This window comes from Muntiacus reevesi, chromosome 18 (genome assembly GCF_963930625.1).
Source record: "Muntiacus reevesi chromosome 18, mMunRee1.1, whole genome shotgun sequence".
Lineage (NCBI taxonomy): Eukaryota > Metazoa > Chordata > Mammalia > Artiodactyla > Cervidae > Muntiacus > Muntiacus reevesi.
Window position 1 is genome coordinate 41,562,045 of NC_089266.1, and position 27,200 is coordinate 41,589,244.

At 42.0% G+C, this 27,200-nt stretch overlaps 1 protein-coding gene and 1 non-coding gene across 4 annotated transcripts in view; one reads left to right on the top strand and one right to left on the bottom strand.

The window, feature by feature from the left end:
* Positions 1-4,917: 4,917 nt before the first annotated feature.
* FAM222B (family with sequence similarity 222 member B) overlaps positions 4,918-27,200 on the top strand; it is a 56,373-nt gene continuing 34,090 nt past the window's right edge. Inside the window, exon 1 of one of the 3 annotated variants that reach the window (XM_065910266.1) lies at positions 4,918-5,046. The gene's annotated coding sequence lies outside the window, so the exon portion shown is untranslated. Of the gene's footprint in view, positions 5,047-25,402; positions 25,641-27,200 lie in introns of those variants that run through there. The other 2 variants (XM_065910268.1, XM_065910267.1) reach the window with 2 other exon arrangements.
* Positions 23,687-23,759, bottom strand: TRNAG-UCC (transfer RNA glycine (anticodon UCC)). Its single transcript has one exon. It is a non-coding gene; the product is annotated as a tRNA-Gly (tRNA).

Genomic DNA, 27,200 nt, shown 5'->3' on the forward strand with positions numbered 1-27,200 from the left:
CGCAAGGTACTCTGGGAACTGCTGGGAACACACCTACGATTGGACAGAGCGGCGGAGAGGTGAGCGAGCGGGAGCGAGCTAGATCGGCCCAAACAGAGTGGAGGAGTATGGGACGTTGGAGGTGGGCTGGGGTTGGATCTTCTCTGGAGACGGCCCGAGACTAAGAAAACGGGGAAAGTGTATTCAGAGTTTGTGTGAGCATCACAATCGTTTTGGACTCCGATACTCACCGTGTTTTATTCTTCTCCTGCCAAAGTTTTGTAAAAGGCCTTTCTAGCCCTGCCTCATGAAAGACTACATTTCCCACGAGGCCGAGCGGCAAAATCTTTCTCTTAGCGTCCGACTTCTGTCCGCAGGAGAGCCTCTAGCAGCGTAGTAGGGATGATCCGGGGGCGTGAGACCTTGTACTGCTCCCGCAGAGGTCCTTTTTAGTCCTCTGCAGCCAGAGGCTTTCAGGACCCCCGCCTAGTGGCCCTCTGGTTTGGCCTAGTGTCAATCCTCCGGCAGTCTGTGCCTTAGCTTTATGGGAGCCTCCTGTAAGGAGTGGTTCGTGGGTCTGTGGTCCCGATGAGCAGCAAACCCGGATTTCCCTCCTATAAACCTCGGCTACTACCTCCTCTCTGAGGCCATTCCTTTCTGGAGAAAAACCAGAGGATCTGCAAAGGGAGAAGCTGCTTAGTCACCTAGGACCTCCGGGATTGTCTTAGCGGCCTGAGGAACCTGATATACCTTGGCTGATTGGTGGCCCTAAGCCCACTCTTCATCCTTTGACGCCTCAGTCAGACTTTTGGAATTGAGAGAGAAATGTCGCGAGGATTGGAGGTGCTGAGGATACAACAAGGAGCAAAACGGACAAAAATCTCCAGCACGCGACTTGTATCCTGGGGGCTTTGTGTGTGTGTAACAGAGAGAAAGAGATATAGAGAGATACCCGACCTGTGACCTGACAGAGCCAGTTTCAGTGGGATGGTTTGCGTGAAAGGCTAAACCGAGTGGATTTAAGAGAGAGTGAGGGGAGAGGAATTGAGGGTAGACAGACCTTCCCAGGTGGTGCTAGTAGTAAAGAACTTGCCTGCCAATGCAGAAGATATAGGAGACTTGGGTTCAATCCCTGGATCAGGAAGATCCCCAGCAGAGGGCTTGGTGACCTACCCCATGATTCTTGCCTAGAGAATCCCATGAACAGAGGAGCCTGGCAGGCTACAGTCCATGGAGTCGCAAAGAGTCAGACACAACTGAAGTGATTTAGCACAGGGGATGCTTCCCAGAGGAGCAGAGCAAGAGAGAGTGGTAACAGAAAAGAGGGAAAGAGGAGTGGAGTTAAGAGAGGATTTACTTTTTAAGATGGGAGGTTTTTGTTTGCTTATGGTAGCGACCTAGTAAAGAGGAAGAAATTGATGATATAGGACAGAGAGGGGAGAATTGTTGGAGGATGGTAAGAACCAACTGGCCAGACTGCTGTTGTGGGAATGAAGGCTGAGTGTTCGATAAGCTCTAAGTGACACAGGCTGACAGAGCCTTGGGCAGCCAAATGCACTGATGATTTGCAAATGGTGTCAGGCTCCAGCTTTCAGGCTGCCTTTTCTGTTTGTAGAAGAAATGAACTTTTTAGAACATGATATTCCGGATGTTCTTTGGGCATATGGGTGTCCAAAAAACAAGATGCTACTAAATACGAGACAGCCAACAGCCAGAAAAATAGAAATAGTCTTTCATGAACAGTTAGGTGAAATACCATTTCAACTAATTTAACTGCAATTGAAATGAAGGGGAATTTCAGGTTAAACAGTAGTTGAAGAACTTAGCTACGTAAATGTAAAATCACCCAAGGAACACATACTAAGTACCACAGTGATGGCAACAGATAACACTGGAAGAATCTCAGGAATAACATAAAAAGTTAGGGGAAATGATTAAAAAAAAAACAAAACACCACATTTCCTGACCCTCCAAGTCCTTTTCTAATAGGTGTCATTTTATCCTTCTCACTAAAATAGTGCAGTGAAGATGGTGGAGAGAAGCAGATGGATTCCAGAGATCTGAGGAGATAGAATTTGAAGGAGATGGAGCTTAAAACCTTCTAAGGGATTCCAGTTACATCCAGATAAGTCCAAATCCTTGCATGCATCTAGCTCTGCTTACTTCTACTCCCAAGGCATCAGGCAAACTAACTTTCTTTCCATCTGTTGATACTACCAAGCTCATTTCTGCCGCAGGGCCTTTATACCTGCTGATCCTGCCTCCTATGTTTTAGATTTGGCTTCTGCTCCCCACTCAGGTCTCAGCTAAAATGTCACTTTCTCAGACAGGCTTTTCTTCACAGCATTTACCACTCCTGCAATGATTCTGTTGCAATGTCTGGAATGCTATAAGAGACTGCTCAGGGCTCTTCAGGGTCTTACCTATCTCCTGATGGCCCCAATCTAACCAAATAACTTCCTTGCTTCATTGCCTTCATGATAAAAGTGTAAACCAGTTAATGTGGCTCCAGTTTACTTTGCCAGTCTCATCTCTTTTACTCTTCTTTTTGAGCATAACTGAATTTTTTTTTAGTCCCCCAATTGCATGGTATTCTCTCTCACTTCCAGGTCTTTCCATAGGCTGTTCCTTCCATGACAGTTTACATTTTCTTATAGGATCCTTTATCCTCCTATGACAAAGCCGTTAACAATACACTGATTGAGCACACAGATAATTGAGCCAGACAGCCTGGGTCTGGTTCTCAACCCCATTATTTACTGTGTGGCCCAGGGCAAGTAACTTCTCTTTACTGCAGTTTCCTCATCTATAAAACAGGCATAATGATTACTGTTATGTTATAAAAGAGGGTTGTTACAATTAAGAGTACTTATATGTATAAAGTGGACTTTTCTGGTGCCTCAGATGGTAAAGAATCTGCCTGCAATGCAAACAACCCGAGTTTGATCCCTAGGTCAGGAAGATCTCCTGGACCAGGGAATGGCTACCCACTCCAGTATTCTTGCCTGAAGAATTCTATGGACAGAGGAGCCTGGACGGGCTACAGTCCATGGGGTCGCAAAGAGTCAGACACAACTGAGCAACTTTCACACACACATTTGTGTAAAGTGTTTACTTAGAACAGTGCTAGGCACATTGTAAATGCTGTGTGCCTGCTCCTATTATTATATGTCCTCTACTAGACTATAAGTTCTATGAGAACAAAGAATATATATAATTTGTGTATATATATATATGTCACTACTTTGTCTCCTGCACCTGGAACAGTGTCTGGCACATTGTTCAGTGAGTGAATAAATTATATCTTTCTTTGGATTGGTGGTCCCTTGGTGGTGTCAACACAGTTGCAGCAGTATCAAATATTATTATACATCTTCTTATATCCAGTGTTAGTGGGAAAGGGCAACAGACTTTCCCAGAAGGAACTGTGCATATTTTACTCTGACTGGATTACCTGCCCATCCATGAAACAACCATTCTAACTTAAGGAATGTTATGAGCTGAATGACTTGGGATCTAGCTTATGTGCTCATCCACATGGTCTGAAAATGGAGTAGGGGTGATTCTTTGAATGATTATCATGAGATATAGTGAGTGAATGCTTGGCAGACAAAAAACAAATCACAATTCTGCTCTGAACAAGAAATTTAAATAGGGAAATGGTTCCAGAGATCCTTACGGTTCAAATATAAGAAGATATGCCATCTCCATATAGACTGCAGCAGGCCTTCCCTGGGACTGCATGTGGTGGGGGAGTTAAGAGGGCACAGTTCCCAGAAGTTTCAGTGTCAGCTATGGCTTTCTTTTTAGTCATCCATTCATCAGGACATAGTGTCGATATTAATTCTTCTTCCTTTTTGGCTCTGCAATTCCCCTCTGGTGCCAAATGTGCTCTCATTCCAAAGGATAATACTTTTGGAAGTAATAACTCTTGGTCTTATCCCTTCAGACTCTGAATTGTAGAGAGGAGACCGGGCTAGAGGAGGAAGGAAGAGTCATGGTGATAAGGAGAGTTTAGTCCTGTATCTCCTCTTCCCTCTGACTGCAGCGCATTGGCTGCAGCTTTCAAGTTTGTATTGTTGAGGGGAATTCCCTGGATGCCCAGTGGTTAGGACTCCCCACTTTCACTGCCCAGGATCCGGGTGCCATCCCTGATTGGGGAAGTAAGATCCCACAAGCCCTGAGATATGGCAACAACAACAACAAAAAAGTTTGCATTGTTGAATTCCTGGGACTGAATTGAGCCAAGTCTCTTGTTGGGTTATGCTAAGGCAAGGGCCTAGGTGGTGGTCAAGGGGCTGATAGCTGATTTTCCCTGGGCTAAAGGCCTAGTTCTTACTAATTTGCAAGAGTCAGGCTCCATAATAAGAGTTGGAAAGTAGGGAACTATTAACCTGATAAGCCCCTTCATGGCACATATGAGATGCCCGGAGCGTTTTCATCCCATAAACTGTGTGTGCTTGATAAACAGACAGAACTTAGCCGTGTCCCTGTGCATTCGAGGTGTAGTCAGCTCCCTGACAAAGTCCGCAGGGCTTCTGAGCACTTGAGTATTCAGGGATGTCAAAGTTACCTCTTACACAGTTACCCCTCAATGCATTTTAGATGTGATCGTATTCTTGAAAGAAACCTAAACTTATTATCAGCGGTCATCTCACAGCATTCAATCCTTTAAGTGCAAGCGGGATCCAGAATCCTGGAAGTACGATTAAGTCTACGGCCCCTATGGGCACCGCGTTTAGTAACCCACGCTACCTTCCAGAAGCCTGAGACCCTGGGGCAGCCACCAGAGCCTCTAAGCTTACTAAGTCCTCGAAGCCAGCGGCCATATCCACCTGAGACCCAGGGGTCCAGGGCGTCAGGCACTGAGGCAGACGCCCCCGGTGCGGGCTGCGCAGGCGCGGACGGCCCGAGAGGGCCCCGGCGCTCCAGGCTGCGCAGGCGCAGGAGCGGCTCCCGGCGAGTCCCGACGGCGGCGGCGGTGACTGAGGGGCCGGGGCGTGTAGCAGCGGTGGCGGCGGCGGGCGGCAACGGAGCAGCCATGAGGGCCGGGCCCAGTCACCGACAGTGAGTGGTGGTGGGAGCAGGGTGGGCGACAGGAGGGAGAGGGCAACCTAGTGGAGGGATACTCCGACTTGGGGGGGTGGGGTGGGCTCTGCCTCTCGGAGGCGAAGGGGCGTGGGGGAGGGACAGTTTGAGGTAATGATGGGAGGATTCGGGGCACGGTGGTCAGCTCGCCAGCGCCAGGGCTGGACGACTTCGGGGAGGTCAGGGGGTGCGCGCTGCGGAGTGGAGGAGCCCACCGCAGGGGCAGTGTCCCGCTCTCCCCCGTGTGTCATCGTCCCTTCCCCCAGGAGCCTTCGGTCGCCTCTCCCTTTCCGCTTCTTTCAGAGAATGATCTCGGGCGGGGAGGGTAGTGGAGGATGAAAGCCCTCCTGGAGCTGAAGAAGACAACTCTGGTCCAGGCGGGGAAGAGCCGGTCGCCCGGAGTGGGTAGAGGATGGGGGTCATTTAAAGCTGGGAGGGGTCTAGGGAAAAGAGCTAGGAGCTTAGCGTCCGACTGGTTCGAATCCACGTCCATCGCTGGTTAAAGCTGATGGATAACCTTGGGCAGGTCCCACTTAACCTTTCTGAACCTCCGGAAGATGTAATGTGTTTCAACGGGCTCTTGCAAGCATCACGTATGAGGTTGAGTTCGTTTATAAAAACTGTAAATTGTGAGTACTGTGTCGAGGATGCTGTATCATCGGCAGTATCACTGGATTTTAGATTTTACCGTTATTAATGGAATGACTGATTTCTTTGTCAAGGCGAAGCATGTTGTTTGTAAAAGCGATCGGCACAGACGTATTTTCTTTATCGGCTCAGCAGATCCTGTGCAGAAATACCAGTTTGTTCTGTGATGTGACACATTAGCCATCAGACAGACTTGTGTAGGAAAAATGCCATACTCTCAGGCATTTTTTTTTTTTTTTTTTTAAAAAACAAATGGTATGTAGCTCCTCACCCAAGAGGGAGGCAATAGAGACTGGAAGACCAATCTGTTTAATGCTTTAACACAGCCTGTTCGGTTCCCTTGTAGCATAGTTGGTACTAACCTGCTTTATTATAAGTTGAAAAAAAAACTAGTTTGAGACAAACTGGGAGGAGTGCACAGTGAGGAATGTGCAAATACAGTTTTGTTTTGCTTTCCCAGTTTGTTATTTTTTTAATTGTAAAAAAGTTTTTCTTTGCAAGAGTCTCAGGTTGCCCCAAGGCCCTGTGTCTATTTTGGAGGTCAGATAGCATATAGCTGCTTTTAGGCTCCACTTTTTGTTACCCTGCTTGTGGAAACCTCCAGGGTGGAGTGTCTCTCAGAGAAAGACAGAAGCAGCTGTGCAAAAGCCTGAGAGGTGGTGGTTTGTTTCTAAGGGGCCGAAGGAGCACTCCTGAGGCTTTGTCGTTGTTCTTGTTGTTTAGGGTGGACAAAGCAGAAGACAGAGTTAAACTGTGTACTTGGAGAGAGAGAGAGAGAATGGCCTTCTAGTCACAGCTTTTGAAAGAGAGGTGAAACTCCTTTCAAAAGGACAGAAAGAGATGACGCTTCAGCTCTGCCAGCTCTGAGGATGGAGAGCTTGAAGTGGCTTGGTCTTTTGGAAATTAGTGAGTGATTTATCTTTCATCTGACCAAAGGTAGGGAGTAGCTGTATTAGATGCTTGAAGGTTCACAGATAAGGAGAATGAATTATTTTATAGGAATGGGGCAATGAACCCTCATTGCCTTTAACTTCTCTGTCTGGTCAAATGTGTTTTACTTCTCTTTCCTGGATATACACAGTAATAGATCATTTTAAACTTTTTGCTCTAGTTGCTTGTCTTTTCCAATAAATTCTCCATCCATGACAGAGGATAGTTTCTTTTTCTTATTTAGAGGATAGTTTAAAAAAGAAAAGTGTTTGTTACTGTTGTCATAGGTCATTTACAGGATTCAGATTTATTCTGTCTTTGTCTACCACATGGAAGATGAAGTAGAGGTGTAAAAATGTTAGAACTAACCAAACCATCTTATTTCTAATAGTTGGATGTTTTATTTTTAATTTTGATGATGCATTTTCCCCTCTTTTGGAAATTTCCATCAGTTCAGACAAGTCCATAAATGCCATCCCTATTACGTTAAAATGATAGAGGTTTGTTCAGCTGTGATGAGAATTTCCTGTCCTCCTCCTTTTCTCTTTCCTGTTTGTGGTTCCTTTTATGTAGTAGATTACTGTTACAGAACAGGGAGTCTTCCCCTGAGGGAGAGAAAGGGGATGGTCAGTGCCTTGATTGCCTGTTGTAAGAGCTAAAATAAAAGGAATAAGGTTTACCAGCTCATGTTCATTCTGATAAAATGAATCATTTTTCTTAAAAAAAAAAAAAAAAGCAAGCATTTCATGCCTCGGGGGAACCCTTTTTAAAGCAGTCTATTTAAAAACAAAATTATGGTGTTTTTACCTCCCTCTCTTTTTCTTTTACTGAGAATATTTGCTTGCAAACATAACCTTTGTTTCTTCAGATCCTTTCTGATCTTGCCACCCATTCCTTAGCTGAAGTCTCTTTTGTGATATTTTTATAACCACTAATTAATAATAAGAGCAGAAGGATTTTTTTTTTGTCATTTGTTTTGGTTCTTGATAGAGTGCTAGCAACTTTAAAGGAATACTATATGAGAAAATGTTTAAAAGGGAAAGCAAAGAGGAGAGTGGATTTGTTTATTTTTTATTTACTCAGTTTTTAAATTGAAGTAGAGTTGATTTACAATGTTGTGAGAAGAGGGGGTTTAACTTGGTGAATCTGTAAGTTGATTGTGATGTTTGGAGGGTAAAGGATTCAGGAATGGACCTGTGGTTCAGAGGGCCCTTTTGAAGAGCAGGGTTTGCTCACCAGTGTTTATTTATTTAGCACAGCTGTTGGCTTAGAGTACCTGCTTGTTAATATTTGCCGAAGGGAGAGTAACAACAGTATGTAATCAGCAAACTTGGGTTCAAATCTTCTGCAACTTTGTGTATCTTTGAATAAGCTTACTCACATATCTTTGCCTGTTTCCTCATCTATAAACCAAAGGTGATAATTGTACTTACTTCATGAGGTTGTTGTGAAGGTTAAATGTGTTAATACATGTAAAGTGTTTAGAATGGTACCGACACTTAGTAAATGCTAAATGAATGCTAATTAATTATTACTAGTGTTCATTGGATACTCACTCTCTTTGTGCCCAAATCACAGGTCAGAGTTGATGATGACTTAGCCCCTGCCCTCTGCTAGTTCACAGTCTAGTGAAGGAAACAGAACTATACAAAGTAATTATAATGGAATTCAATACCTTATTCCATCAAATTTATGATGCCAGTGATTGTAAGTCTCACCGTTATTTTGCATACCACTAAGGAAGAAGAAATACTACTAATGAGACTGGCAGGCCGTCAGTTGCATCCTGTTTTTTGGAGAAATGTGGTAGAAAAAAGCCTGTCTTAAAATTGATGGAAGGACTTCCCCGGTGGTCCAGTAGTTAAGACTGTGAACTTCCACTGCAGAGGCTGCTGGTATGATTCCTGATCAGGGAACTAAGATCTCGCATGCTGCATGCACCCCCCCCCACCCCCCCCAAAAAATGATGGAGTAAGAGCTGATGGAAGGACTGGATTCAGGTATTGTCAGTAAAGGCCTCTACTGCATCGAACCTGTTTGATAGGCTCTCACAGATGGACATGGAAGACAGGACATTCCAAGCAGACAGTGAGGTCTGAAGATGGGAAAGGGGAGGGCATTATTGATGTGTACCACCATATCAGGACAAGCAGCAGGAGGAAATGAGCTCAGATTTTGGCAGAGCAACATTGTCTAATGCAGCAGAGCAGGACAGGAAGCTTGGAACATTTTCAGAAGCGTCATGAGCCTAATTCTTGGATTTAAACTCCTAAAATATTATTACAACTCTAAATAGATGGTTCTGATACAATAAACTGAGAAGTGAGAGTATGTGTGAGAAGTGAAATGGCCAGGGGAAGGGCTGAAGCTTTACAGGTGACCAGAGAGGGGATAAGTGTGAAGTCGCTGTACTCTTGGTGTGAGGTGAATGCTTTCTCGGCAGAGAAGTGTTTAATATCTATTTCTGTCTTTTCACTGCCTGTCAAGGTCTTGGTTGTGTCCCTTTTAGAGCTTTACAGCTCAAGAGTGAAAAGAGTGAATACAACTTGAGAGGAGAAATGCTAAATTTTATTAAAGATAGATTTAATACAAGGAAAATAATAAAGTACTAGATTTGCTAGCTCAGTTACAAAATGATGATATGGTTCAGCACTGGAGTGACTGTTTCATGGGAAAATATAGGTCATTTAAGGAGTGATTTAATACTTATTCAAGGGTTGGTGATTAAAAAAAAAAAAGACTTAAGGGAATTCCCAGGTGGTCCAGTGGTTAGGACTCTGCACCTCCGCTGCAGGATTGCAGGGGACACAGGTTTGATCCCTGGTCAGGGAACTAAAATCCCACATGCCGTGCAGCATAGCCAAAATAATAATAGTAAAAGACTCAGCCAGAAGAAAAGACTTTGGTACTAATTTTCTAGTGACTAACCCTGAAGCAATTTAGGAAAAATATATAAAACCAAAAATACCATGAAGTATGAATTTCTGTAGTGTCTTTTTTTTTTTTACCAATAAGCCAAAACAACTCTAAGTTTTTGGACTGTAGTCTCATTGAAAAATGTTGGTGATAATCCTCAGCAGTCAGATTCAGCAAACATTGAAGTGCCTACTGTGTGTTAGGCATTGTGGTAGACACTGAGAATTAAAATGTGAATGACGTGATCTGTGTTTTTAAGGTGCTCACATTTTAATTAGAGACTGACAAATACATAGTTATGAATCGTACCAGTATAGTAAGTGCTGTCATAGAGATCTCTACTAAGAGTTATAGGAGCCCTGGTTCTGCCTGGTGGTGGGAAAGGAAGGTTGGAGAAGGCTTTCTGGAGGAAGAATCAATTGGGTTTTGAGGAATGAATACTGTTTGGCTGCTTCAACAGAAAAGAATTGGAGAAGATAGTATTTCAAGTGCAGAGAGCAACTTGCACAAAGCTGTGAGTCTATACTGGGAAGGCCAGTGGTTTAATGTGCCTAGGTCAAGGGATATGAGGTAGGAGTGGAAGGAAGTGAGGTGAAAGATGGGTTGGAGTCCAGTTGTGGATGGTCTTATTGAGGGGTCTGAATTTTATTTTGTAGGTGCTAGGCAGTCATGGGAGAGCTTAGATCACTATTTAGGAAAAGTAACACTGATGGATAAACAACCGGTTCCTACTGAATAGCACAGGAAACTATATTCAGTATCCTGTGACAACCAGAATGGTAAAGAATATGAAAAAGGATATTTTTCTCTATATAGGTAACTGAATCACTTTGCTGTATAGCAGAAATTAACACAACATTGTAAATCAACTATACTTCAGTAAAATAAGAAGAAAGGTATGGAAGTTAGTTGGGAGCCAGGGAGGGAGCCAGTTGGTTATGAGACTGGTATGATGGTCATTTGAGAGATGTTGAAGACCTCAGGTAGTGTGTGGAATTGTAGACAGATTAAACAGCTTTTTAGGAGACTAACTAGAAGGATCTTACTGACTTTATGTTGAGGAAGGTGTCAGGGAGAAGTTGTCCAATATGGATTTAAAATTACTTGCTTGGGCAACTAAGTGGATGGTGATATCATTAACTGAGGTAGGGAATAGAGGAGTAAGAGAGTGTTCCATTTGAGGGAAAATGAGTTCTATTTTGGTATGTCAGATTTGAGTTATCTGGGAAATCCAGGAGCAAATATCTAACAGGCTTTTGGATATTTGGATCTTGAGTTCAGTAGAAAGCGTTAGAATCTCCGTAGAATGGAGATACAGACCTAGAAATCATTAGGGTGTAAGTAATAGTTAAAGCCAGTGTAATGACCCTGCGAGTCTAAGGTCCAGTTGCTTAGTGTGTTGATCATTCACATGGTCTGGAGAGATTGGCTAAGTGAGAATGTGGCCCTCAGTACTTTCTCTATAGTAGTTCATACTTATCTTTACGTTTTTTAATGCATTATACACTTGGCTTAAATTATCAGCTTTTAGGTTGCAAAGAATAAAACACAAAACCTCTCATCTTAGTGGGAAAAAATGGTAGCATTTTTTTTTTTAATTTTATTTTATTAGATGGAGGCCAATTACTTCACGCATTTTTTGTTTTTTACCTCTTTATTATGGAAAAATTTAAATAAGTGCAACAGTGGGCAGAACATAAGAAACCCCATCACCCTGCTATAGCTACAGTGTGTGTCAGCTCATGCCCATCTTGTTCCATCTGTATAGCCTGTACCCACTAACCCACCTACATTATTTTTTTAAAATTCAGAATATCATAATCTCATGAATAAATATTTCAGTATGTAGCTCTAAAAGATAAGGACTGAAAAGAAATTCCACCAAAAATTAGCAAACATTTCTTAATAGCATCAGTTATCCAGTCAGTTTTCACATTTCCCCAGTTACCTCAGTAATTTTTCAACTGTTTGGAACAGTATCCAAATAGGTTCATGCAGAATGATTTTCACATATCTACTCTTTATCGTTTAATTTATAGGTTTGCTCTCCATCTCTTCATGTATTCATTGAGATCTTTCCTATTCAAAAGCTGCTATCACCTTCTAATCTTTTGGAGATGTATATGTGTGTGTGTGTGTGTGTGTGTGTGCATGTATGTATAATTGAATCACTTTGTTGTACACCTAAAACTAACACAACTTTGTAAATCAGATATACATCAGTTAAAAAAAAAAAGACTATCCACCACATGATTGGGTTTATATAACATTCTGGAAAACTCAAAACTGTAGGGACAGTGGAGAACAGATCAGATTGGGTTAAAGGTAGGTGAAGTGTTTGACTACAAAAGGGTAACATGAGAGTATTTTTGGAAGGTGATGAAATTGTTCTGTATCTTGATTATGGTTATAGTTATATGACAATGCATTTGTGAGAACTCTTAGAACTGAACACTATAACACAAATTTTACTATGTAAAATTTTTTTAAAAAGGAAATCTGAGGGTAGAAGACTTTAAAGAAGTCTTTAAAGACATTCAGTGGAGAAGGAAATGGCAACCCAGTCCAGTATTCTTGCCTGGAAAAGTCCATGGACAGAGGAGCCTGGTGGGCTGAAGTCCATGGGATTACATGACTGAGCATGTGTTCACGAGGGTGGAGGGAGCTGGGTTGGTAGCAATAAAGTGGCAGAACTAAAAAAATAAATAAATAAATAAAGACATTCAAGAATTCCATAAATAAGACTTCTTAAATGTATTGGAATTTTTTACTTAATTTTATTTCTTTTTTGAATATATTTAAAATAAAGGATACATAGTGAAAATTTTAGATCCTTTTAGTTTATTTTACTTTAAAATGCAATCGTGTACACTGATTTTAACACGTCAGGAATACATTACCAGTTATTTTCTGTGTTATGTAAGTTTGCTTATTGCCAAGCACGATGCTACTAGATTTCCTTCTCCACTGTATTCTTCCTCTCCTAGGACACTGCTGTGTCACCTAAAGATATTTTCTGTACTTGGTGCATGAAAAAATATTCACCAGTAAGATATCTCACGTTAACTGAGGGTTATGTGAATCTCATCCAAAGTCTGGCCAAGCTGTCTGTTTTACTAGGGATGACTTAATGGACTGAAGCTTGGATCCTTAGAATATTGTGGCAGGAGACATCCATAATGTTTTTGGAAGTTATGTATTATAGCTTCCAGGTGAGAGGGGATTTTCGGATTTGGGAAGACATTGAGGAAATTGGCTGTGATTTTTAGGCAGCTGGACCAGGTCCAGTATTGATTAACAGTATTGGACCCCTCTGCTGGGCATCCATCCTCTTCCCTTTGCTGCTGCTTTTCTTGGTGAGAGATAGTTTGAAGTATTTGCTAGTGTGTCTGGATCATAGCTCTACTCAAACCTTTTATCCCCCCCACAACTACTCTGGTTTTCTACCAGATCTCAAATTTCTAAGTAGGACTTCTATTTAGATAAAATAAGATCATTCCTCTTGGTAGGGGATTGTTGGGTGTCTGATTAGGCTTCCCTGTCTCACCTAAATAATTGCCTGTTCTTGGTAAATCATTAATCCAGTTATCTCTAGTCCTGTAATGTTATTCTTTCCCTTACCTTTCAAAGGCTATCAAGTGGAAATTACCTTTCTTTTCTTTCACACCTACAGAGTTTACTACACTCATGTTGGCCTTTCCTTTCTTCACTATACTGTTAATTCTCTGCGACCTTGTTGCATCACTGTTTCTCTTTCATTTAATCTTTAGTCTTTCTGTCTTGTATTTTTTCTTTTCACAGGTAATGTAATTCACTACACACACAGGCAAATCATCTAAATCTCTAGATTTAACTCAAATCTCTTTTTCTGTCTTTCCCTCTCCCTTGTCCCTTCCCTCCTTCCCTCCGGGAATCGGGACCTATATTTCCAAAACCCACCTGGACATCCCATAGGCACCACAGAATTAATTATATTCTCCGTGAAATCTAAACATTCTAGATTTCCTGCCTAGTTGAATGATACTAATAGCCACACAGTTGCCTAAATAAAAAACTCTGGATTTGACCTTAGTTCTTTTCCTTCATCACTCGTATCTGGTTGATACCTAGGTCTGATTTTAACCTTTGAGGTCTCCTAAATCTACCTTTTTGTTTCCACACCTGTTGCCAAAGTCTTGGATTAGACCATTTTCATTTCTCACTTGGACAGTTGCAGTAACCTCTTAACTGGTCTCTATGCCTCAGGTCTAATCACCCTTCTGTCAATCCACCACCCGGTCACAAGAGTGATCTTCCTGAGTTCTGAGACTACTTATTCCCTTTCCCTTTAAGACCCTTCATTACCCACAGTGCCTAATACATAGCAGATGCTTGATTTCATTTTTCTTCCTCCTTTCTTCATCCTATTTTTGCTCCAAGGACACTTCTAAAACAAGCAGACAGACATAACCAATAATCTAGTGAATCTCCTAATTAATCTTTAGGATTTAGCTCATAGTTCATTTCTTTTGTGAAGTCTTCCTAGTTTCCAAAGCAGAATTAATCATTCCTGCTTCTGGGCTGCTGTGATATTTTAGTATCCTGTTAGCATTACACTTATTATTTAAATGTTTTGTTTCCTCAGTTGGATTGTGAGCTCTTTGCAGATATGGGTTATGTCTTTTTTAAAAAATATTTATTTATTTAATGTATTTGGCTGCGCCTGGTCTTAGTTATGGCATACAGGATCTTTGCTCTTTATTGTGGCATGCAGAATCTTTAGTTGCAGCATGTGGGATCTAAGTCTAACCAGGGATTGAACCTAGGCCCCCTCTATTAGGAGCAAGAGTGTTAAGCTGCTGGACCCAGGTTAGGTCCAGGGAAGGTCCCAGGTTATGTCTTTTTAACCCTCTCCTAACAAGTAAGCTTGCCACATTTATTGAGTTTCTAAAATGTGTTGGGCACTAATGATACCCTGGTGAACAAAGGCATACACTGCTTTTATGGAGCTGATATTCTAGGAGGGTAAGCAGGCAACAAACACCTTTAAAAAAAACAGTTGCAGAGCATTAAAATAGAGTGATACATTAGAGGATGAATGGATGGCTACTTAAGATTGGGAGAATAGGGAATATGAAATGCCTCTGTGAAGGTATGGCATTTAAAATCCAGGAGGATACCAAGATTAGCAGACCAGACATTCCAGTGCAAAGCTAAGGAGGAATGAATTCCATATATTCAGTTCAGTTCAGTCACTCAGTCGTGTCTGACTCTTTTTGACCCCCCGGACTGCGTAACGCCAGGCCTCCCTGTCCATCACCAACTCCCGGAGTTTACTCAAACTCATGTCGGTGATGCCCTCCAACCATCTCATCCTCTGTTGTCCCCTTCTCCTGCCTTCAATCTTTCCCAGCCTCAGGGTCTTTTCAAATGAGTCAGTTCTTCGCATCAGGTGGCCAGAGTATTGGAGTTTCAGCTTCAGCATTAGTCCTTCCAATGAATATTCAGGACTGATTTCCTTTAGGATGGACTGGTTGGTTCTCCTTGCAGTCCAGGGGACCCTCAAGAGTCTTCTCTAACACCACAGTTCAAAAGCATAAATTCTTCTGTATTCAGTTTTCTTTATGGTCCAACTCTCACATCTGTACATGACTACTGGAAAAACCATAGCTTTGACTAGACGGACCTTTGTTGGCAAAGTAATGTCTCTGCTTTTTAATATGCTGTCTAGGTTGGTCATAACTTTTCTTCCAAGGAGCAAGTGTCTTTTAATTTCATGGCTGCAGTCACCATCTGCAGTGATTAGGGAGCCCAGAAAAATAAATTCTGTCACTGTTTCCATTGTTTCTGCATCTGTTTGCCATGAAGTGATTGGACCAGATGCCTTGATCTTCGTTTTCTGAATGTTGAGTTTTAAGCCAACTTTTTCACTCTCCTCTTTCACTTTCATCAAGAGGCTCTTTAGTTCTTCTTTGTTTTCTGCCATAAGGGTGGTGTCATCTGCATATCTGAGGTTATTGATATTTCTCCCGGCAGTCTTGACTCCAGCTTGTGCTTCATCCCGTCCAGCATTTCTCTATGTACTCTGCATATAAGTTAAATAAGCAGGTTGACAATGTACAGCCTAGACGTACTCCTTTCCCAATTTGAAACCAGTCTGTTGTTCCATGTCCAGTTCTAACTGTTGCCTCTTGACCTGCATTTTCTCAGGAGGCAGGTCAGGCGGTCTGGTATTCCCATCTCTTGAAGAATTTTCCACAGTTCATTGTGATTCACACAGTCAAAGGCTTTGGCATAGTTAATAAAGCAGAAGTAGATGTTTCTCTGGAACTCTCTTGCTTTTTCGATGATACAGATGATATTGGCAATTTGATCTCTGGTTTCTCTGCCTTTTCTAAATCTAGCTTAAGCATCTGGAAGTTCTCCCTTCATGTACTGTTGAAGCCTGGCTTGGACAATTTTGAGTGTTACTTTGCTGGAGTGTGAGATGAGTGCAATTGTGTGGTAGTTTGAGCATTCTTTGGCATTGCCTTTCTTTGGGATTGGAATGAAAACTGATCTTTTCCAGTCCTGTGGCCACTGCTGAGTTTTCCAAATTTGCTGGCATATTGAGTGCAGCACTTTCACAGCATCATCTTTTAGGATTTGAAATAGCTCAACTGGAGTGCCATCACCTCCACTAGCTTTGTTCGTAGTGATGCCCACTTGAATTCACATTCCAGGATGTCTGGCTTTAGGTGAGTGATCACACCATCATGGTTATGTGGGTCATGAAGATCTTTTTTGTATAGTTCTTCTGTGTATTCTTGCTGCCTCTTGTTAAAATCATCTGCTTCTATTAGGTCCATACCATTTCTGTCCTTTATTGTGCCCATCTTTGTGTGAAATATTCCTTTGGTATCTCTAATTTTCTTGAAGAGATCTCTAGTCTTTCCCATTTTATTGTTTTCCTCTACTTCTTTGTATTGATCACTGAGGAAGGCTTTCTTAACTCTCCTTGCTATTCTTTGGAACTCTGCATTCAAATGGGTATATCTTTCCTTTTCTCGTTTGCCTTTCGCTTCTCTACTTTTAATACTGTTTGTATGGCCTCCTCAGACAACCATTTTGCCTTTTTGCATTTCTTTTTCTTGGGGATGGTCTTGATCACTGCCTCCTGTACAATGTCACGAACCTCCGTCCATAGTTCTTCAGGCTCTCTATCAGATCTAATCCCTTGAGTCTATTCATCACTTCCACTGTATAGTCGTAAGGGATTTGATTTAGGTCATAGCTGAATGGTCTAGTGGTTTTCGATATTTTCTTCAATTTAAGTCTGACTTTGGCAATAAGGAGTTCATCTGAGCCACAGTCAGCTCCCGGTCTTGTTTTTGCTGACTGTATAGAGCTTCTCCATCTTTGGCTGCAAAGAATATAATCAGTCTGATTTTGGTATTGACCATCTGGTGATGTCCATGTGTAGAGTCTTCTCTTGTGTTGTTGGAAGAGGGTGTTTGCTATGACCAGTGCATTCTCTTGGCAAAACTCTGTTAGCCTTTGCCCTGGTTCATTCTGTACTCCAAGGCCAAATTTGCTCGTTACTCCAGGTGTTTCTTGATTTCCTACTTTCTCTTTCCAGTCCCCTATAATGAAAAGGACATGTTTTTTGGGTTTTAGTTCTAGAAGGTCTTGTAAGTCTTCATAGAACCGTTCAACTTCAGCTTCTTCAGCATTATTGGTCGGAGCATAGACTTGGATTACTGTGATATTGAATGGTTTGCCTTGGAAACGAACAGAGATCATTCTGTTGTTTTTGAGATTGCATCCAAGTACTGCATTTCAGACTCTTGTTGACTGTGATGGCTACTCCATTTCTTCTAAGGGATATGTTAGAGGAGCAGAAATAAGGCCGATGTGGCTTTGAATATGGTGAATGAGAGGAAGATGGTGCAAGAAGAGGCCAGAAGGCAGATGACATTGACAACTCGAGTGGTCTGCTTCCTTTGGACACTTTTAAGTAGGGATATGATGTGAGTTGATTTGTAATTTTAAAAAGTTATTACTCTAGTTACTATGTGAAACTGGATTGTAGAGGGATCGAGAGTGGAGGCAAGGAGACTAGCTTACAAGGCTGTTGTACTAAATCAGACGAGTTGATGGTGACTAGGACTGGGGAGATGGCCAAAGAGCTGTAGAAAGGTAGAAGGATTTGGGATATCTTTTGGAAATGAAGTTGACAGGGCTTGCTCAGGGATTGTCAGTAGCCAGAGGGAGTGAGGCAGAGTGAGAAATCATGCATAGGTTCTACATTTATTGGCTGGAGAACTCGATAGGTAAATGGTGATTATTGAGATGGATAAGACTGTGGCAGAATATATGTCAGGAATTCTGTTCTGGTCATGTCAAGTTTGAACTGTTTGTTAGACCTGGAGCTATAGCCACCTGGAGCTATAGCATAGTTGGCTAGAAAAGTCTGGCATTCCAGGGAGAAGTCTAGGCTGGAATTGTAGAGTCGGAGATCATCGACACGTAGATAGAAGTTGAAGTCATGGAATTCAATCAGGCGGTCGCTTAGAATGGTTTGTGTCTAGAGAAGAGAGGTCTGACAGAGGAACAGCCAGTGAGGTAGGAGGAAAACCTGAAAGAATGGTGCTATGGAAGTCAAGTAAAGAGTGTGTAAGGAAGGGAGGAGAGCACGGTATGCTGTCGAATGCGGCCTCAGATGAGAGCAGAGGTGCACCTGTGGGGGGTTTGGCAACCTAGAGATTGTTGGTAATCTTGAGTAGAACTACTCATTGGAATGATGGAGACAGATGTCTGATTGTAGTGGGTGGAGGGAGCAAATGAGATGAAAAGCATTTCAGTTTTGTATGATGACATCGAGGTTTGGGGAGGCTATTTCTAAAAACCTTCTGGGTCAGTATTACTAAATCCTTATCTATTTGTATTTCAATGTGGTTATATGTTTTCATCAAAGCATTACAACTTTAGTGTTTTTGTACCATCATTTTAGGTAGATTTCTGTTTTCTAAAAACCTAGTTTAATGAGCATTATTAGCAATACATGTACACTGCTGAATGAATGAGACTGCCTTTAAGGATCAGGTTCCTGGTCTTGGAAAAGCAGACTGACTTGACCTTGGCCTTACTATACATCATTTTTCTCTGCTGTCAAATGAGGATAACAGGACCAGTTTAGCTCAGTGGGCGGTTGTGAGGCATGACTACTAATGAAAATAATTGTAAAACACTTTTGCAAGTTAAAGTGTGATATAAATGCTAAATAATAGTTCTTTATTGAGATGTTGTGAAAATTAGCAACATACTGTCTGTTAGAGCACTTAAGTTCCTTCTGCGAAAGGTGATATATTTTTATAAATACTATTTGCAGGGAAAATAGCTCAGGATTTGGGAAAAGGCTGCTATCCTAATTTCTGAAATGTAAGAATAATGGAACCATGATGACACAACTTTTTATTAAAGAGATTATTGCCTAAAGGTTTATTATGTTACCATTTTAGAGGATTCATATGACAAGAGTTTTTACCATCTTGGCTTTTTGGTTCAAGTGAGGCTGTGAAGGCCCACCCTACAGCAGTTAAAATGCTGACTGTTTAAAGGACTGGTGGGAGTGATTTATTATCTATATTTAAAATGTCACAGTCAATCAATAGAACCACTCAAAAAAAGCATTGAAAAAGCATTTTAATTTATTTTAGGCGACACCATATAGACATTTTAATGCAGGCTTAGGTGATGGCTGCAGTTAGAATTTAAAGAGGGACATGGTGCCATTTAAGGCAAAACTGGCACTCCTTGTTCCACACCTGCGTCTAAATATAGAATCAGTGGCATCATTACCTGTAATGTACTTAGAAAATGCCTGAAATTTGAATCTGATGAACTAAATTTTTCTCAGCCTCTAAAGTGGCATTAACAATGGAGGAAAACTGGGATGTGGTTCTTTTGATTTTAAAATGATAAGGGAAATGGTTAAGCAATAGTCTGCTCAGAACTTTACCCTGCTGACATTTCAGTTGGGACCTTGTGTATTGTTTTTTTTCAGTGGTGGTAGTTTAGTTGCTAAGTCATGTCCAATTCTTTGTGATTCCATGGACTGTAGCCCACCAGGTTCTTCCATGGGATTTCCTAGGCAAGAATACTGGAGTGGGTTGCCATTCCCCTCTCCAGGGAATCTTCCCCACCCAAGGACTGAACCTGGGTCTCCTGCATTGCAGGCAGATTCTTCACCAATTGAGCCACCAGGGAAGGCCCACCCCGCCTTTTTCTTTTCAGTGGGGACCTGTGTATTGCCAATTTGAAAACAAAGTGGTGTGAAGTTCTTAGCTTTATGTAGGTTGGAATTGAATCTTTTTTTTTTTTTTAATTTCAATTCCACAATCCATTACCTCTTTGTATCAAGGACAAGTAAAAAGTTTAGGTTTCTGTTCCTCTCTCATGGGAAGCCTGTACTTGTGTACTTGTTTTGCCGCACCCAGACATTATTTGCTTTATTTCTGCATTTGGTGTTTGGAAAGGGAGTCCCTGAATGGTCTGCTTCCCCAGCAAAGACATTTCAGTAAGTTTTCTTTCTTGGAGAAGATTTACTTATGAGGTTGTATTTAGCCTTTCTGCTACTTGCTTCCATCATCTGCTTTGCTCATTGTAAATTCAGGGATTGGCTTCAGATTCATAGGTAAACGTTCATCTTAAATTCTTATTTTAGTTCCTTCAAATTTGATTTGTGGTTGACCTACAGGTATCCATTCTACTTAGCTGTTTCTTTCCCAGAGTAGGTATTTCACACAGCTTCTATTTTCGCTTTCAGTTGTTTCTGTTTCTTACTGACTTGTATAAGTTCTTTGCATTTTGTGACCAATTCTTTATCGTGAATGCTGCAGATATTCTTTAAGACTGTGTATAAGAAGAAAGCAGGCTATTGCATCAAATGCTTATCCCAGATGATATTTGGTTCAAATGTTTGCCTTGGTTATTTGAGCAATGGTAAGCTTCTTTTGTCTCTCTCCTTCCAAAGATGCATAGAAAAGCTCCTTCTGTCTGAAGTAAAGTGTTGGCTCTGTGTTGGTTATAATTTGCTTTTTCTGGCTGGCAGAGCCTTCTTTTTGTTTTCTGTCTTCTGACAGATTATAGGATTGTGGGGAAACAGCGTCCAGGGCTTTTTCAGGAACTGTGCCATTTTATCTACAGGAGAAGCCATTGGCTTTGGCACTAGAGGAGAATTGGCTGTGCATTTAAAGATGCCAAATCATGCTTGATTCACAAGTTTGCTGTCTCATTTTGTGTATGTGTGTGAAACTTTTTTCAGGATGTTGGCTTTTACTTTTTCTACCATGTGCTGTGTTCCATCAGTATGAGAAATCAACAACTTGTTCCTTCTCTCCAACTCTCCACCCCCAATACACACAATCCAAACATCCCAAACCATAGCAAAAGATGCAGCAATCATTTTGAGGATTAGGGAAAAATACATCACACAAAAGTTTCCATTGCCCTTTTGGTGACTTTGAGTTTTAATTCTGCTTTATCAGCTAAAGTTTTTGTCTTTCCTATGTAGGCTTAAATTATTTAGATGGGGAAATGATTTGCCACCCAAGATGTCTCTCTGCAGAGGCTTTCCACAGGCATCGGTGGAAGCTAATTGTCAGAGTATTCTGTTTCCTAATTTGGGAAACTTAATTTGTGAAGACAGAACACGTTTAGGAAACTTGTACTTATTTATCCTTGACATACTCTTTTCAGGGGGTTGTAGTGTAATTTATCCTGATTTCAAATAAGAATTTTTATAATCCTGTAAGCAGTCTTAATTCCAACTGTATCTGTTACCTTCATGCTTTTAAACTGGGTACAATTGATTGTGAAACCTAGTCAACTAGATATTTTAGCAAATCTTCCACACATGTTAATGCTTCATTCTCCTACTTTCTATAGACAAGTTTATTTTATTTTATTTTATTTTAGATAACATTTTAAAGATACTTTCTAAGTGTAGGTATTTCCATTTAAATTAAGATGGGAATATAGTTAATACAAGAATAAGCCAGTTTGAGTGATCTTGTTTGTCTAGTATGAATGATTATATGCATACATGTTTTTTCCCTCCCTCTGCCAAGCTATCCTTCCCAAACCCATAGTCTTGCAAAAGTTGGGGTTTGGTTCTCATGTGCATTCTTTATCGTGGTGGCTTTTTTTTTTTTTTTTTTTGTTAAACTGGTGTCTTCCTTCACTAGAGTAAGCACCTTGAAGACAGAGATTGTAGCGTATTCATTTTTTTGTCTTTGGGATCTATAATGTTCCTGGTATGTGGGAATGCAGTAGTGGTTAGATAACATCACCAACTCAATCAACATGAATTTAAGCAAACTCAGGGAGATAGTGGAGGACAGAGGAGCCTGGCATGCTGCAGTCCATGGGGTTGCAAAGAGCTGGACACGACTTAGCAGCTGAACGACAACAAGGAATGTAATAATGTGTGGTGAATGAGTGAATGAATGTGTGCCTAGTTGCCTCCGATGCTTTGCGAGCCCATAGAGTGTAGCCCAGACTCTATCTATGATGAGTCTCCAGGCAAGAATATTGGAGTGAGTTACCATGCCCTCCTCCAGGGGATCTTCCCAACCCAGGGATCGAACCCAGGTCTCCTGGATTTCAGGCGGATCCTTTAGTGTCTGAGCCACCAGGGAAACCAGAATGAGTGAATAAATGAATAAATTGAGTTCCCAAATACAGTGAATGGAGTTTATACTTCCCTCTAGTGTCTGAAAGAGAAAGTGCAGCCAGTTAAAAAAAATGTTAATACCTTCCTACATTGAAATAATAGTCAAGGCATTGTCTTTTTTTTCCCCTCCCCAGGTAGCTTTCACACTTGTTTTTTCAGATCTGTTCTCTTTAAGTCTAGTAAGTAATAAATTTTCTTATCGAAGTCTGTGTTCTGTCTCTTGGGTGTTTGAATTTTATAAAATGGCACTGGCAGGTCTTTATGGGGAAAAATGCCTTTTTAATTATTTGCTTATTATTTTTTAACAATAAAGATTTTTTTCCTTTGCCATTATGGTTTATTACAGGATATTGGATATAGTTCCCTGTGCTGTATACAGTATGACCTTGTTGTGTATTCATTCTACATTTAATAGTTTGCATCTCCTAATCCCACATTCCCAGTCCATCCCTCCCCTCTGCCCTCCCCCTTGGTAACCTCAAGTCTGTTCTCTATGTCGGTGAGTCTATTTCTGTTTTGTAAATAAATTTACTTGCATATTTTAGATGCATATATAAGTCGTGTGGTATTTGTCTGTTTCTAATTTACTTCACTTAGTATGATAATCTCTAGGTCCATCTGTGTTGCTGCAAATGACATTATTTCATTCTTTTTCTGGCCAGATAGTATTCCACTGTTTATATATATCACATCTTCTTTATCCCTTTATCTGTAAATGGACATTTGGGCTGCTTTATTATCTTGTCTATTGGACATAGTGCTACTGTGAACATGGAGAGGAGTGCGTGTATCGTTTCAAATTGCAGTTTTGTCTGGATATGTGTCCAAGAGTGGGATTACTGGATCACATGGCTACTCTCAGTTTTAGGTTTTCTAGGAACCGCCATACTCTCTTTCCTCCATAGTGGCTTCAGCAGTTTACATTCTTACCAACAGCGTAGGATGATTTCCTTTTCTTCACATCCTCTCCAGCATTTATTTGTAGACTTTTTAATGGCCATTCTGATCAGTGGTACAGTCTATTGGTTGCAAAGAGTCAGACACAGCTATGTGACTAACACTATGGTGAGTTGTAACTGTTTTCATGCTTTTGAGGATTTTTGGTTAGTTCAGATGTATTTGGGGAGGGAATAGACTCATTAGCTAATCTGGGACACTTTTGTGGGCAGTGTTTACTTATTTATTTATTTGTGGGCAGTATTTAAAATAAAAATATTTTCATGCTTAGTTCTTTTTATCTGGAACCTAGTCTCTGAGACTAATGAAGTTTCTCCAGAAATTTGTTTAAGCCCAAGCCTTTCAATTTGGGTTAGAAAAAAGGGCTGGCTTTCTTTTTAATGTTTTTATTTGGCTACACTAGGTCTTAGTTGCAGCATGCAGGATGTTTAGTTGCAGCACCTGAGCTCTTAAGTTGTGAAGTGTGGGATCTAGTTCCCTGACCAGGGATCGAACCTGGGCCCCCTGCATTGGAAGTGCAGAATCTTAGCCACTGGACCACCAAGGAAGTCCCAAGAGTGAGTGGGTGAAAGTTGCTCAGTCGTGTCTGACTCTTCAGTCCTTGGAATTCTCCAAGCCAGAATACTGCAGTGGGTAGCCTTTCCCTTCTCCAGAGAATCTTCCCAACCCAGGTCTCCCACACTGCAGGTGGATTCTTTAGCAGCTGAGCCACAAGGGAAGTCCCAAACTGACTTTTAAGTAGGTATGACACACAGCTCCTTTTCCATCTTCCCAGAACACTGAGGTTAATATATATATGAAATGCTTAGAGCTCCACGTAAGAAAAGGCTACTTAACTTTTTTAAATTGTATTAGCACTTGGGAACTAAGTGGGCTTGTAGAATGTGATGTGGACACTTAACATTAGTTGCAAGAACTTTGTGGACAAAAATGACAGCGTAGGTAATAACTTGCCTTCCGCATTCCTGCTTTATTTTTCTTAAATGAACCCTTTCTACTGCTTCACCACTATACCTAAGGAAATATTCTACAATCTTTAGCATATTCCATGCCCGCAGTGTTAGGTTTCTAACACTGACATTAGTGATTGAAGTGTTGATGCAACCTGCCAGTTATGCGGAAGCCTGGCTATTGCTGAGTTTTTTCTAATATTAGGTGTATGGCTTGAACAGGACTTAGATGTTTGTTTCCTAATTGTGCTGAAACCTGCTGAGGGAGTGGTTTGCTTGGGTTGGATGTAGATGACTTGCATCTGAGCTGGGTTGGATGGGGGGGTCGTGTGTGTGTGTGTGTGTGTGTGTGTGTGTGTGTGTGTGTGTGTGTGTGTGTGTGTGTGCGCGCGCGCGCGCGTGCTGGGTTGGATGGGGGGGTCGTGTGTGTGTGTGTGTGTGTGTGTGTGTGTGTGCATGCTGGGTTGGATGGGGGGGTCGTGTGTGTGTGTGTGTGTGTGTGTGTGTGTGTGTGTGTGCTGGGTTGGATGGGGGGGTCGTGTGTGTGTGTGTGTGTGTGTGTGTGTGTGTGTGTGGTGTTTGTTGCAGGTGATTTACTGTATCCCTTCTCCCAGCGCACCAACTTCCAGATAAATACCTTCCCAATATGCGTCCTCCTCCCACCTTAATTTCTGCGTCATGGGAAGCAGGAGTTTCAGACAGGGTGGATTGATGTGTGCAGCTGATCTAATATGCAAACCTGAATCTATGCACGGTTATGAGGGAGTGCAGTTGATTAGTCTGAGAAAAGAAGGGCGAGGTAGAGGCTTGGGGGAGCATCTTTTTGCTGTCGAAGGTCTCCGGATGGCTCTTGCTTTGCAAGTCTGAGGCACTGAGGGAGGTACTGCCTGGATGGGGGTCACTCCTCACACCCAGGCAGGGCGGGGGCGGGGGCGGGGGGCGCAGGGGAAGGGGCTTGGCATCACCTGGCCCAGCTGCGGGCTGCTGGGCTGCCGGCTTTGGGGTGGGGGCCTGGAGCGAGGGGGCAGCTCTAACAAAGAGGAGCCGTGCCGGGGCCGGGGCGGTGGGTGGCTGGCCTATCCCGGGCGGCTGACCTCCCAGTGGGCCTCCGCAGTTGGCTGTCGGGTGAGTCGCTCTGCTGGCTCCCTGGCTCGCCATTGGCTGTGCGGACTGGAGGGGGCTCGCGGAGGGCCGGGATGGAGTTGAGGGGGCGGGGCTGGCTTCCGGCGGCGAAGGGGAGCGAGCGGCAGCCGGCTGGGGGAGGGGGTGTCGGCGCGCCGAGGAGTGCTGCGCTCGGAGAGCCTGGCACCCGGAGCAGCCGCCTCCCCCTCCCCCTGCCAGGACCGCTAGAAACCCCTTCTCTTCCGTCCTCCGGGTCTGGGGCCGAGGAGGGCTGAGCTGCCCCAGGCGGGCGGGGCGGAGCCCGGAGCCCCACCAAGCGCTGCGGAGCGAACCTCACCTCCCTTCCAGGGCTCAAGGTGTGTGTGCTTTTTCTAACCGACCCCGACTTCAGCCGACTTAACCTTGTGAGAAAAGGGGAAATGGAATGGGAAGTAAGAGCTCCACGTTTAATCAGTTTATTTTTATTTTCTAATTCTGCCGTTCATTCTTCTTTCCCTCCCTTCATCTCACCCCTGCAGCTGGGTAAGGAGATTCAGGACCCTCTTTTTACTGATGTGTAGATGTCTGTCGCGTAGTAAAATGAACAGAGAAGAAAAGAGGAGCCCTTTCTTGTTTGGCATCTGATGCAGTAAGCCGGAAAAAAAAAAAAAAAAGGACAGGCTAGGATAGGAGTGGGGTTTTGAAACTGTTCTGCATCCGTGTCCATTAAGGCTGTCTTCAACATTTTCCTACTTGGGACTGCCTTAATCAGCAAAAAGAGTCTGAAAATGAAGGAGGTGCTAGTGGAAAGAGGGATCAGCCTCCGTCGGATGGTGGTTAAAGGAAATCCTGATAGTTGTTAGCGATTAACTCTGCTAAAGTCGCTCTCCCGAGTACAGTGTCACCGGCTTTGTGTAGGACTCAGCCCTGTTGGAGAAACCTAGCTTGAGCAAGCAAACTTCCCTTACCGTTACTGAAACTTAAAAGTCTCATATTTTTCTCCATCTGTATATTTCTCATTCACAGACTCTCAGAGGGATTAGTTTCTGTCGTCAAAAACCAAGCTTTAAACTAATCCAGATGAATTTTGTTTAAATCGTTAATTTTTTTAAAGCACCCCCTCATGAATTCAGGTGGCTGTATCATTACAATTTATATTTATGTTTTGAGTTCCTTTGCTTCTCCAACTTATGGATCCCTTCTTCCTGAAGGACAGTTCATCTTTGACCAAAATCAGGAACCTCTTTATCGGTTTTTAATAGAGAGGAAAGATATCAGTTGAAGAGGGAAAACTCAGAATTTATGATAGCAACAAAGGATGTGTGTGTGTTTTCAGTGGCATTGTTCATGGTAAACTTGCTTTAACTGGGCATTTTCACCAAAAGTGTTTGGACCAGATTTATCCTAATGTTGATTAGAAAAGAGCTAGAATACCAGAAGGGATGCATGTCCATTTTTTGGCAGCACTTTTGTAAATATTAATTGAAATGTTGAGAGTTCATTCTTGTAAGCTGAGTTCAGTTTCCAGAAATTGTTCTAACTGGAGTTCAGTTTTGAAGATAGAATTGATATGCTGGAGCTCTTTTAGTTTTAAGATGGATTAATGTTTCTTCTTTGCATTGGTTTATTTTTATCTCTAATCAATAAGGAGCAGTTTGGGGTAAAAGCAAATATGATAAAGAATAGAGATAATGGGGTAGGAAATTGGTTCAGCTGTGGAAACTTACTAGCAATCAGGAAACTTATTCTAGTTTTTTTTTTTTTTTAATCTGAAGCAGCCTTAGTACAGAATTGTGCAAAAAAAGTAGATTCATAGTAAACCTTTGTTAGATTTTGGGTTTTTAGTGTATTACCCATTTATCCCTTAAGACTCCATGAATCATATTTAAATTGAAAGGCAGAGCGAATACCCCCAGATGTTCTCTTACCCAACTTGT